Here is a 13,495-nt window from a genome sequence, read left to right on the forward strand (position 1 = left end):
TTACTCTGTTGATAGCTTCTTTTGCTGTGCAGAAGCTTTTTAGTTTAATTAGGTTCTAGTTGTCTATTTTTGTTTTTCTTGCAATTGTAAAGCAGAGTACCCTTATATGAGTCCAAAAATCTCTGGAAATTCTAGTTTTTATTGACTTTAGGGAACACTGTAAATTATAACCTTAGTGTTCAGATTCAACTGACCACATTCATCAGCCTCATTTGACACAAAATCCTATACTTCAAGAGACAGGACAACATTTCAATTGCTCTCCCAGCATCAATCTTTCTACTTCGAGTGTTTTGGGCCTAAAATAAGAATTTATTTAAATTCTAGCCCATTTAAATTCTAAAGAAACAGGATTTGAAGGTTATTCTATAATTTATTTATATTATACAGTAAAAAATTTATACCCTATTCTGGATCCAAAACTAAAGGTTTTGAGTGGTAAATAAGTATTTATGTTCAAATTTTTTTTCGAGGAAGAAACTAGTTAATATACCACAGCTTCTTATATAGCATCTCATTTCCTCCCAAGGAATCATTTTACTAAAAATGTTTTTCTATAGTGGTATATCAGTGCACCTTATGTTTCATTAAAATGTTTAAACTTCATATCTTATAATACTATTATTCAAACACATTTTAGATTTACTCCTTATCTGCTCTTTTCTTCTTCTTCTTTAATCATGCAATTCTGGCTGGGCACAGTGGTTCATGCCCGTAATCCCAGCCCTTTGGGAGGCCACAGCAAGAAGTTCACTTAGTTCAAGACCAGCCTATGCAACAAAACAAGACCCCTGTCTACAGAAAATACAAAATTTAGCCAGGCATGGTGGCATACACCTGTAGTCCCAGGTACTCGGGAGGCTGAGGCAAGAAGATTGCTTGAGCCCAGAAGTTTGAGGCTTTGGTGAGCTATGGTTGTGCCACTGCACTCCAGCATGGGCAACAGAGCAAGATCCTATCTCAAAAAATAAAATAAAATAAACAAAAACAAACAAGCAAAAACTACCACCATGCAATTCCAGTGGGTTACCTCAGGGTCACTAATTCTTTCTCAAATTTTATCTTCAGGTCATCTTTTCATGGGTACACCAAAGCAAAAAGTCTTTTTTCCCATCCAGCTTCCCAAATCATTTGTATTTGATTAAAAATACCTTTTAAGGCTGGGCACAGCGGCTTACACCTGTAGTCCCAGTGATTTGGGAGGCCAATGCAGGAGGATCACTTGAGCTCAGGGGTTAGAGGATTCAGTGAGATCTGATAGAACCATTGCACCCCAGCCTGGGTGACAGAGTGAGACCTTGTCTCTAAAAAAGTATAATGTAACATAATATAATATAAATAGATAAATAAATAAACTAAAAATATCTTTTAAGCCCTCTTTCTCCCCTAGATTCAATGGAAATCTTTGCCTCTTCCAGTTCAATCTGGACATCAAGTTCCTGATACCTTCTCTTGATCCTCAAAATGATAAATTTTTTTCTTTTTTATGAGTTCCACCACCCATCACCTGCCACAGAGTCCTCGAATAAGAAAGTCAACTATTGTATAAAATAGAAAACACTGGGTCAGAAATGAAAGGACCCAACTTCCAATCTACCATCTGTCATTTGCAAGCTGTTAGAAGTTTCACAAATGACACAGTCTCTCTGAGCCAGAACTTCCTTATGTATAAAAGAGGGGTAAACATTCTTCCTTGCAGGTTTTTTACACCTGGAAAAAATCCTACATGAGGTATAAAAGCACCCACTATAGTTCTGGGAACACAGCAAAGGGTCAGAAAGTTGACTGACATTGAACGTAAGCACAATTGCATTTAGGACTCACGTGTCTGCGGCAATAACTTTCTAACAGATAGGACTTATTTCCTTTTTAATAGCTCCTGCACTACAATACCAGATTAATCAGCTAAAAGCATCATTGTCATCATGCCACCCTTGGCTTAAGGACATATGTGAGAAAAGCATAAGAATCCTCACTCTGCCATTCAGGGTCCTCTGTGACCTCGAGACAGCACAGAATTTCACCTCCAACCTGGCTAGTCTTCTCACCACCCCTGGTTTTCCCTACCCTGATCCTTCCCATCTTCTTGCCCTTTACCCTCATTTGTTGTTGAAAATCCTTTCCTCTCCAAGCCTTCCTCATTCTCCTATCTTGTTCATAAGCCTTTGCAGCTAATTTTATCCAAATGTCTCTATAATCTCTTATCCTCCAAGAGCCCCACGTGCACACAGAACACACATATATTCTGTAGTGTATATTGATACACTTGGTACATATATTTGGTACTGTATATTTTGTACACACACATTAATCAATTAAATATATTCAATTTATTAATGAAAATATAATATGGCATGTGTACCTCTTTGTTCATTTGTTGGGGGTGAAAACTGTATCACCCCCAAAAAAGTTATGAGCTACCTGAAGGCAAGAGCTATGCCACTGTCTAGCACAGGCTAATTAAAACACACTTTCTAAAATATACATATGCCCCCATCACCTACTAGACTTTTTCTTTTTTTTTGAGACAGAGTCTCATTCTGTCACCCAGGCTGGAATGCAGTGGCAAAATCATGGTGTGCTGCGGCCTCAACCTCCTGGGCTCAGCAGTTATCCCACCTCAGCCTCTCAAGTAGCTGGGATCACAAGTGTACACCACCACACCCAGTTAATTTTTAAAATTTTTTATATTGCCCATGCTGGTCTTGAACTCCTGGCTTCAAGCAACCCTCCTGCCTCAGCCTCTCAAAGTATTTGGATTACAGGCATGAACCAGCACACCCAGCCTACTATGCTTTTTGAGAACCAATCTCTTCCTTTATTCAGCAATCACAATACCTTTTTGTGCTTCTATCACATACACTCCCTAACCTCTAAGAGTTCATAGCCTGAGAAAAGCAGGTAATTAGAGTAAATGGAGGTGCACTAGTACTGAATGCCTAATAGTAGAAATAACAACCCTTCTACTGGTAACTCTCATTTATTGAGTGGCTACTACACGCCAGGCACTGTAGCACCTGTAACTGTGACAGAAACTTGAGTGCAGGTTATTTCATTTCATCCTCTAAAAACAAAAAACAAAAAACTATCAACTGCTAGACTGGGTGTGATCCTCATTTTATGCAAGCTCAGAGCAGTAAAGGGAACTGTCCAAGGTCATGGGGCTGGTAAGAAGCTGAACTGGAACCTGACACCACGCCTGCCTGCACCTAAAAGGTTTTCACCACTCTGCAGAACGTTATATTCATACCCAGGCACACTTTTCTCTTTCTTCAAGGGGCGTATGTGCCGTCCCTCTGCCTTCTGGATGCATCTTCCCCTGCCTAGGTGGCTCTTTCTCGTTCTTTCCTAAGACCTTTCTTCCCCTGAGAGCAGGGGCCTGCTATCTCCTCTCCAGATCTGTCACAGGCCAGCCTCCTGCACTTGCTGCAAGCTGATGCCCAGCCAGCTCTGCCTCTCCTCTCTGCTGATGCTCCTGACGCAGACAACTGCAGTGACTACGCCCTTCCTCAGCCCCCACACTCCTCAAAAAGTGCTTTTCTGGGTTTCCACGACTGCCTCCCTTCCTCCCCAAAATGATTCTCCATCCGAGGAATATTTAAAACCGCTGCTGTCCGTCCTAACGTGCCAGGGCTGAGATTGCTGCTGGAACTTCCCAGGGCTGCTGCAGTAACCCCGCCCCACTCCTGGGAAGAAGATTCTAGGCGAGTGACCGCTTCCACCCTCTTTATGGCCCTGGTCTGGGGTCAGAAAGGAAGAGGACTGGTATGCATTGAATTCTTCTTGGGTGCCTGGCAACTTCCAGCACATGTGTGCATGTTGTTTCATTTAAGTCCTCACAATAATTTGGCCAGAGGAGTATTATTACCCTTGTTTTTGCATGAGAGGGAACTGGGCTCAGAGAAATTAGGGGACTGGCTAAACTCACACAGCAGGGCAGGGGATCAGAAGCCCAGTGCACCTGCCCTGTCTCATAGCATCTTTTTATTGGGGCATGCTGTGGTTATATATTGAGCCCAACTGGCAAAACTATGCAGTAGGTGAAGTGAAAGTTGAACTCAGCATCCTTCACCTCTCCCTTGTGTGAGCCTCTCTGGCCTCTCTTCTATCAAATCACCCCATGCTGGGCACTGTGCAAGCACTTTATGCTTATTATCTCATTTGGTTCCCCAAACAGTGCTGCCAGCATATGTGTTATCCTTAACTCCATTTTACAGATGAGTTAACTGAGGCATCCAGGGGCTTCGTGCATGCCCAGGCCACACAGTGAATACATGCAGAGCTACACTCTTATTCTCGGTAACTGTACTTAAAAAAAAAAAAAAAATCAGCATTCCTCTCCCAGGCACTCAGTGACAAGGGTCCCCTGAGGTGATCTATAATCTCTAATCTTCCAGCTTCTTGGCACTGTAAAGGAATTGAAAACTAACATAGCCAAGTCAAGAATGCTTTTTGTCCTTCCCTTTTTCTCTCCTAAATTCAACTTTTTTCTTTCTTCTTCTCAATTTTGAAGCCCTCCTTACTAAAGTCAGGGGCAAGGGGTGCTGCAGAAAGTCTACATTTATGCTCACTAACTGGGGAGGAAACACTGAAGTATTTATTTTTGCTTTCAGAGGAAAATGTAGGTAAAGGCTGTCCTTGCATTGTGAATGTCCAGCCCAGGGGAATACTTGGCACATGGTAAATGCTCGAATATATTGTATGAATGAATGAAGATAATGAATGAATGAATGAATGAATGAAGATAAAAAGGGAATAGGATCCAGTTCCTGGTAAGTACATGAATAAAAAATTAAAAATAATAATTAAAAAGGGAATAGAAAAAAATCAGTACTCTCATAGCAAACAAATCAGACTTAGATGGTAATATCTGAGGACAGCAGGAGGATTCATTTGCATACATTATTTACCTCCATCTGGAATATCCACTCTTGAACTTGCCTGCAGAAAGGCCTTCTACTCTTCGGGAAACATCTCAAATGCTAACTTTAAAAAAGTCTTCTTCAGTTGGACGTAATTTCTCTCCTCCTTGGCATCTCATAGGACTTTAATTTCTCCTGGCATTTACTCTCTTCTACCTCAAAGTCTATTTATTCATATGGAGACAGGATTCCATAGTGTTAAGTATATTCTAGTTTGCTGCCAGGTTCCCTGAGTTTGAATCCCAATTTGGCACTTGCTAGCTGTGTGACCTTGAGCAAATTACTTAACCTCTCTGTGCTTCATTCACCTTGTCTGCAAAATGGGAATAATACTAATCCTTCTTATATGTGGTTATTATGAGGATTTAATGAGTTAATATACTAATATACAAGTTAATTTCATCCTTAAAACAGGTCTAGCCGCACAGTCAGCACTACATAAATGCTGGCCATTATTGTGGATCTGGCTGGCTGGAAGGCAGTAACAGCATCTTACTCAGTTTAATGTTTCCTTTAGTTCTGGCCACAGGACTCTGGACAGAGGTTTATTGACCATCCTAATTGTATTTGGGCTTTAAGAAAACACATGTCCTTAATCAGAGTGCCTGGAACCTGACCCACTTTGGGTCTGTGACTTCCTAGCCCCTCTTCCAGGAGCTAAGCTCTCTGTTCTTCTCAGAGGGAGCAGCAGGCAGCTCCTCCACCAGGAGGAGCTCAATGCCCTCAAACCCAGACCCTGCAAAGCCTCAAACCCAGACCCTGCAAAGCCTCGCCTCCATGCCACCACCTGTGCCCTCCCTAACCTCCTTCTGCACTGAAGTTTCTGCTGTTTCCCAATATGCCGGGCTCTCTTTCCACTTTTCGCCTTGAATATGTATGCCCTTCCCTCTGTCTTGTTGAATCTCTGTAAGGTTCAACACCTGCCTTTCCCACCTACCCAGTGTCCACAAAAGCATATATGCTTAGACTCCGCATGTAACACCAGCTGCTGTCCTGCTTGGCTCCTTGCTTCTTGTAAAGATTCCACATCAGTAAATGTAGACCTGCTTCTATCAAATTCCACTGCATAAATAGACTGTCTTTATTTAACTACTGAGAGATAGAAAAACGGTTTCCAGGCTTTTGTGTCTTTTACAATAGAAGTACCCCCAGGAAGAATAACTCCTTAAGTTCCTGCTGCTTTACTGTGAACAGGTTTACCAGATGCTCTGAATGCAGACAGCAGGTAGGTTGAGCTTAGGGCAGCCTGAGAGGAAGAGCCCTGTGAGGATAAAGAGGCCCGCCCAAGCCTCTCTTAGGATGCAGGTTGTGCAAAAACGCAGGATCTCACTACCCCTTTTACAGATAACTTCACTGGGACCCAGTGGTCTCTGGCGCAGGGAATACAGTCCTTGGTAGAGATTCTCAGAAAGTTTAAAATGAGCTCGAATACGCAGGTGGAAAGCTGAAAGGCATTTCCCCCTGGAAATACAACTGAGTTTTCAGCAGTCACAAATCTAAGAATTCCAAGAAGAAATGTAACCTAAAAATACCATCTTTCTGCCCTGTACACTTTACAGCCCTGGAGGTTGGGATCCTCCTGAGATCTGAGGGTACCCCTTACTGAAAACCAGCCCTTTTTCCCATGGTGACAGAGCTTCCCCAGGCACAGCCAAAGATGGAGTTTGGCTGGAGGGAATTCAGCACTGCGACTTTAACAGGGCGTGCCAGTCCACTGCTGCAGTCTCTACTGCAGTGAGCTCTGGGCGGCAGCAGTCCCAGGCTGGGCGGAGGCTGTCCAGTGCCTGGGCTGAAACCAGTGCCCTGAGGTGCCACCCCGACAGAGACCAACCACCAGGGCCACCCGTGAGCTACTTGGCTTCGGTGATGATACCATGAGCTCCTGGTATCTACAGATTAATACACAAGAGAGAAACAGCACAAACTGCTTTTTTAAAACAAGGCTCCCAACAGACGTTCAATAATTCATTAGAGACAAAGCACTTAATGGGGAACAAGTAATTTCTAAAGCTTAGGTCAGAGATGCTTTCAGTTACACACAACAATGGGCTTTTACAGAATTTTCAGGCTTAAGCCCTGAATGCAGATGGGTTGTCTTTTTTTTGTTGTTTTTCACTTTTTGCATTTTTCACACTTTGGGAAAATTTTTCTGCTCTAATTGTGCTGTTTGCGAGGGTTTATTTAACCTTGTTATAGCAAAAACTTCACTCATTTAAGGACTGTGACTCATCAAGAACATGAGACCACATGAGCCTGTTAGAAACAAGTTTTCGTTCATGGTCATGGCCGCGTCAGTGACACTCCTAGCAGAGTTTGTGTGCAGTTGGAGCGTTTGCCTGCATCCTCCCTTGATTAGACTTCCTCAAGTTCTTTATATAAGATTTTCCCCCTTTTTCAAGAGCCTGCAGTTACATAAAGATATATAGAACACAGCACCAATTAAGTGTCTTCCCTCTCCTCTTAAACTTCCCACCTTCCAGATCTTACTAACAAAGATGACAAACCCAATTAGGTGGTTTAAAATAGCAGGTCTCTGTGATAGCCCCATGGAGGCAGCTATATATTACTTTACAGCATCTTACACCCCTAGCGAAAGGTACAAAAAAGGAAACAAAGATATTAATATGTTCCTGCTCCTGTTGGATCGTAATTTGGCTTGTTGAGCTAAATCGGATAGAAGAGCTGAATGTTCCAGCCCATTGCAGGCTGCTCAATATATATTTCCCTCCCACTTATTTCTTTATGGGGGAAGCAAAGCACTAGGCAGAAAGGGAAAAAAGGTGAGGGTTCCATAAACTTTTGCTTTATTGGAGAATTTGTCCTCATAGGATTCATTCTATAAGTGGCTAGTTACAGTGCCCTTAGAATAAGAGTCAAAAGAGTGAGGGGACTTTGTGCTCACTTTGGCAGCACATATACTAAAAAAAAAGAGTGAGGGGGCTTAATATGCTTGCACATACATACAGTATTTGCACAGATGTAGTCAATGCCTTTTTTTTCCAACTTAAATTTTCTCTTTGGAGGCTCCTGCCACCTAATGGTCAAATTGCATCACTGCAAAGCACCAAGCGCAGGCCTTGCACAACCTGGTAGGCTTCTTTCCTGGGCCAAAATTGCTCAAAGACGTACAAATATCTTCCTACACAAAGTTCACATGCCCAAGTGGTAGAAGGGTTAGTTTGAGTGTGACCTTCCAAGTCTGTTGAGAAGAGCTTATTGCGTTCTTGTCATCAGGAAAACTAGATTTGGGTTTTGTCTTTGCCCTTAGCCTGACGTTGAGAAGCTTAACCATTCTGGGTTCACATACCTAATGTAGAGGTTGAGCAAATCAAGATAATGTCTTATTTCCTTCCAAACTGTGTTGAAAAGAAAATATTGGTGGACTCAGGTAGGTTGCTGTATATTACCTTACTCCCTATTACACCTTGAGAGAACCATGCAAGAAAGGAAACATATATTATATCTTTTTAATGAATACCATAATATCTTAAAGACACAAGTTGAAAGCTTACTAAGATAGTGGTCTATTTGAACTTAGAGTCAGTTTAGACCATCATAATACAGCTTATTGCGCACAACTTCATTGGATCAATATAATGATTAATATAGCATATATTTAAAAAATATATTTATGCTACGTATAAATTGTGGCAATAAAAGTGACAAATACCAAAAGTAAAAATCTTCCAGTGTATTGTCTATTGTCTTTGGAGCTAAGGTTGTTTTGTTTGTGTTTTTTTATAGTGTCTTCTGAATCTGGAATGTGGCATGACCTTCTTTTCTACCCTGTTCTCCTAAAATTGTCATGGATTTATAGCATGGTGCTGGGCTAGTGGGTAGGAAAGGGGCTGACATCTAAGAGCCCTCTGTATACTGGACACTGTGAGTGTTTTCAGGTATGCCTTCTCCTTTTGCCTCCCAGTACCCTGATAAGAAAGGATTTGTCTTTGTTTTTACATAGGAGGAAATGGAGACACAGTCATCAGGTGACTCAACCAGTTAATACGGTGAATAGGGAAAGAGCTGGGATTTGAACTACAGATAGGGTAGAATGTCCTTATGGGATTTTAACTGTTGTACCATGGTCAGACTCAACAGCAGGTAGTATTTAATATCAGAAGTTAAAAAGGACCTGGCACATAAATGCTCAAATATTACAACTCAGCTCCCCAAGGTGCATGTATAAGAATTGCGCATGCCTAGTCATACTCACTCGGCTAAGCTAGGAGAAGGCAGTGGTCACCAGGGATTGACCAGTATCTGCCTCTGAACCTGATTAGAGTTGACCCCAGCTCTGACGTTAGGATGGTAAACACTGTAGACATAAGTTAGGAGGTGACTGGGGCTTCACCAGTCCTTGAAGACACTGTGACACCCAGAACAGTCACAGCAAGTGGGGACAGACACTTTGTTTCAAATATTCAGAGACATCTCAGGAGGTAAGTGTGGTCATTGGTCTGTAGCCAGAGGAGGTCAGCTAAAGCGCCTCCCCCAGCCCTCAGATAGCATATTCAATAACACCACTTGACTTTATCCTGATCAAAACAGACAGCCAAGCCCACAGGGAAGACAGCAAACCTTAACTCAAGGACACAAAACGACCCAGCAAGGGCGACATGAATGCAGTGGCCCTAGCATTTGTAGTGGCTCTGTCTGGGGGGACATGGGAGAGGCAGTCTGCCTCCATCATCACTAGCATTTTATTTTAAAATGCAGTGTGGGTGAATGAAATTGAAATCTACTTGCCACCAGACAGGATGACACTGTTGCAGAGCATGAATCAGGTTATCTGAAGGTTGTGATGGATTAGGAAAGGCTCTCTCCTGCTGACAACAGGGTAAGTTCCTGCCAATTCTGCAGTGATCAGAGGAGACAGTCAGAGCATTTTTTTTTTTTTTTTTTTTGGTCTTTTCTTCTCTCTTTTCTTTTCTGAGCATGGAGGAGGGAATGAGCAGAGGCAAAGGCAGGCCTTCAAATTCAGTAATCCTTGGCTGTTGCTGGCAGAGTCATTTCCCCACTTCTTTCTTTGCCCTTGCTTCCTCCTGCTGTGGGGTGGGGGCGTGGGGGACAGAAACCGGCCCCCATCTCAGCAGCTGCCCCTGAATAACTGAGGAAGGGGGTGCTCTATTCTATCTCCATTTCCAGGGATGCCCCAGCTCAAGCTGCTGCTCCAATAGCACAGTCCTACACTACAGGTTTTGATCCAGGCCAAAAGGGGTATGATTGATTCTGCAGTGCTCAGATTCTGGATGCAGTATGAGGGGACATCGTTCCTCTGCAGATGTTACGGCTGCTGGTAAGAACCTCCACTATGTCAGGGTGTCAGCCTGGTAGACCCCAGGAAACAGATTTCAATATGAGTGGATCCTGGCTTCAAAATAAAGGAATAGTGAGACCTTCCCAGCCCACGCCCTTCCTCCATGTGCCTAAGAATAGCTGATAAGCCTTCCCCAGGAGACCAACCTTTGAACCCATACTAAAGTGGAGGCTTCAAGCTATGATGAAATTCTTAACCTTTGTTTTTTTTTCCTCTTTTTTCTGTCATTTAAAGAAGCCTATGAACCCCATCTCAAAATAATGTTCTAAATTCCATAAAAGAAAATAATAGGAAGTAAATTGTATTGCAAGGTCCTTCTAAGAATCTTTGGTTTAAAATATAATTATTATCTAATAACTTCGGAAATAAATTCTGTCTCCCCAGTAAGATTATAATACATTTTTAGTTCAGCTAAACCTCCCCTCACCTCTTTTTTTCCTTAAAACTCCCCTTTCAAAGAGTCCTTCCAGACCTCTCCCTCAAGTACAGTGCCTAACGTAGTTTTTGAGTTCATTAAAGGCATATTTCTCTTTAATGAGTTATAAATTATGGGTTAAAAAAAGGTAAATTAAAATACCTCAGTTTCTCATTGTTCCTTACTCATCCTCTGCTGATGGGGAAAATAAAATTCCAGCCCCTTAATTAAATCAGTGAATGTGAATTTAAAAAAAATCAACATGTTTTTATCATTTAGAAATTTGCACTAAGTAATGAGGTTACTCCTGGTTACTTGTTAGGATTTTTTCAGCCAATGCTCTCTGAGCTCATAGGCTCTGTCCTGAGACCATCTGTAGAATTACCTAAGGTTATTCTGTGCTCAACATTGGAAGAGTTCACATGCTGAAAAGGACAGAAGCTTGTTGGTGGGGTCACTGCTTACCCCTTACCCTAGCAGAAGGCACAGTATGGGGTCCACCCACAAACACATAGATGTAAGTTGGCCTTTTGAAGGCATTCAGTGATTTACTGCTTGGTCAGGCCAATCATGAGAGAAGTGTCTTCTACTGAAGGGTTCGCCTGGTGAAAAACCTCAGCAATTGTTTATTAAATTAGAAGACATTCAAATTATTTATTGAGCTTGGAAACAGCTATGACAGGTAGAGCGACTCCTAGGTGTCAGGCTTTCTTCTAGGTGTTTGTATTGTTTCAGGTAATTTTCATCACAACTCTGTGAGTAGTTACTGTTATTCCCATTTTCCAGGAGAAGTAAGGTTCAGAAGTCAGATTGGGAGAATATTGATTTTTCATTCCCCAGTCTGCTTAGGTCCAAAGCCCACACACTTCCTTCCTCCCTCCTGACCCTCCACCAATGTCACACAGACAATAAAGAGATCAGCTGTGCAATGCAAGGGGTTGGAGGAGCTTAAAGGGAGTCCCTGCAACCTCTGCACTCAGCAGAGCATCCTTGTACACGATAAGTACTCAATTGAATGTGTGATTTTTTATTATTATTATTAGGTTTATTTTTCTTCTGTGTTTGAGGAGGTAAAACTGAAAAGGCAGTTTGAGTTCCTTTTATAGGACTGGGAAAGTCTTTTGGAATGCCCAGCTGAGCCACAGATTTTATTCTGAAGTTTATAATAAGTCATTAGCTGTCTTTTATAGGGAATGACATTAAAAAAGATTAGCCTGGGTGCCACAAGGATGGAATGAGAAGGCTGATATTACAGACAGCCAGAATCAATTCTATAAGAGTTTTGACTTCAGGGCTTCTGCAAATCTCCTGATACACTCAAAATGTAATTGTATCTATGCACAATTACATTTTTCTGGGGAAAAAAGGATTCATAAATTTTAATAAAACCTCAAAGGAGTCTATATGCACAATAAAGTTTATGGATCACAAGATAAAAGCCCAGACGTAGCTGACAGTGGTGGGAATACAAAGGCAGGGATCAATTAAAAGGTTTCTGGGTAAATTAACAGGATTTAGTGACTGATTACTTGTAGGCAACAAAGGGAAGAAATGAACCAAAAATAATAAAAATATTTCAAATTTGACTGTCTCATATTGTTATCGGCAGAAATGAGGAAGAAGGAAAGGAAAGGAAGAAAAGAAGAAAGAAAGAAAAGTCAGGAACGTGTTGAGGTTGTAACGACAAGGAAATATTCAAGAGGAAGCCTTTCAGAACCTTCATACACTTGGTGAGAATGTAAATTCGTACGACCACTATGGAGAACACTTTGGAGCTTCTTCAAAAAACTAAAAATAGAGCTACCATATGGGGCGATCCAGCAATTCCCCCACTGGGTAGAGACCTGAAAGAAAGGAAATCAGTAGGACAAAGAGATAGCTGCACTCCTGTGTTTGCTGCAGCACTGTTCACTATAGCCAAGATTTGGAAGCAACGTAAGTGTTTACCAATAGATGAATGCATATAGAAAATGTGGTACAAATACACAATGGAGTATTATTCAGCCATAGAAAAGAATGAGATCCTGTCATTTGCAACAACATGGATGGAGCTAGGGATCATTAAGCTAAGTGAAATAAGCAAGGCAAAGAAAGACAAGCATCACATGTTCTCACTTATTTGTGGGATACAAAAATCAAAACAATTGAATTCATGAACATAAAGAGTAGAAGGATGGTTACCAGAGGCTTGGAAGAGTAGTAGGGGGTGAGGGTGAGGTGGGGATGGTTAATGTTAATGGGTACAGAAAAAAAATAGAATGAATAAGACTTACTATGTGATAGCACGACAGGTTGACTATAGTAATAACTCAATTGCACATTTTAAAATAACTAAAAGAATATAATTGGATTTTTTGCAACACAAAGGACAAATGCTTGAGGGGGTGTAATTCTCATTCTCCATATGTAATTATTACACATTGCATGCCTGCATCAAAGCATTTCACTTACCCAGTAAATATATACATCTACTATGTATCCACAAAATTAAAAATAAAATTTTTTTTAAAGAATCTTCAAAAATAATGGCAACGACATAATCAAAATACTTCATAAATAATTTAATATTGATTACATGTGGAAATACTATTTTTTATATATTTAGTTAAATAAAAAAACATTCCAACTTCAAAAAAAAAAAGAAATCTTTCATTGTAGGGAAAAGTAGAAACAAATCCTGAGGAAGACATAATTTTATTGTCATCTCTGTGGAGATGTTCACTGAGAGTCTTGAAAATGAGATGCCTTCTGGGTAGAAAGAGACCAGAAGGGTGTATGATCCCAAGGGCTAAGAGAGTTTTGAGATAAAAAGAAATAATCAGGCTGGGCACAGTGGCTCAC

At 41.2% G+C, this 13,495-nt stretch overlaps 1 long non-coding RNA gene across 2 annotated transcripts; it reads left to right on the top strand.

Moving 5' to 3' along the window:
- Positions 1 to 3,521: 3,521 nt before the first annotated feature.
- On the top strand, positions 3,522 to 13,270 carry LOC104007556 (uncharacterized). 2 transcript variants are annotated; one of them, XR_010159365.1, is made up of 6 exons: positions 3,522 to 3,765; positions 4,614 to 4,772; positions 8,667 to 8,818; positions 9,639 to 9,759; positions 10,068 to 10,218; positions 12,264 to 13,270. It is a non-coding gene; the product is annotated as an uncharacterized LOC104007556 (long non-coding RNA). The 2 variants fall into 2 exon arrangements; XR_681803.5 differs by lacking the exon at positions 9,639 to 9,759 and having other exon boundaries at positions 12,264 to 13,267.
- Positions 13,271 to 13,495: the final 225 nt, after the last annotated feature.

The sequence above is a fragment of the Pan troglodytes genome, chromosome 7 (assembly GCF_028858775.2).
Source record: "Pan troglodytes isolate AG18354 chromosome 7, NHGRI_mPanTro3-v2.0_pri, whole genome shotgun sequence".
In the NCBI taxonomy this organism is placed as follows: Eukaryota; Metazoa; Chordata; class Mammalia; order Primates; family Hominidae; genus Pan; species Pan troglodytes.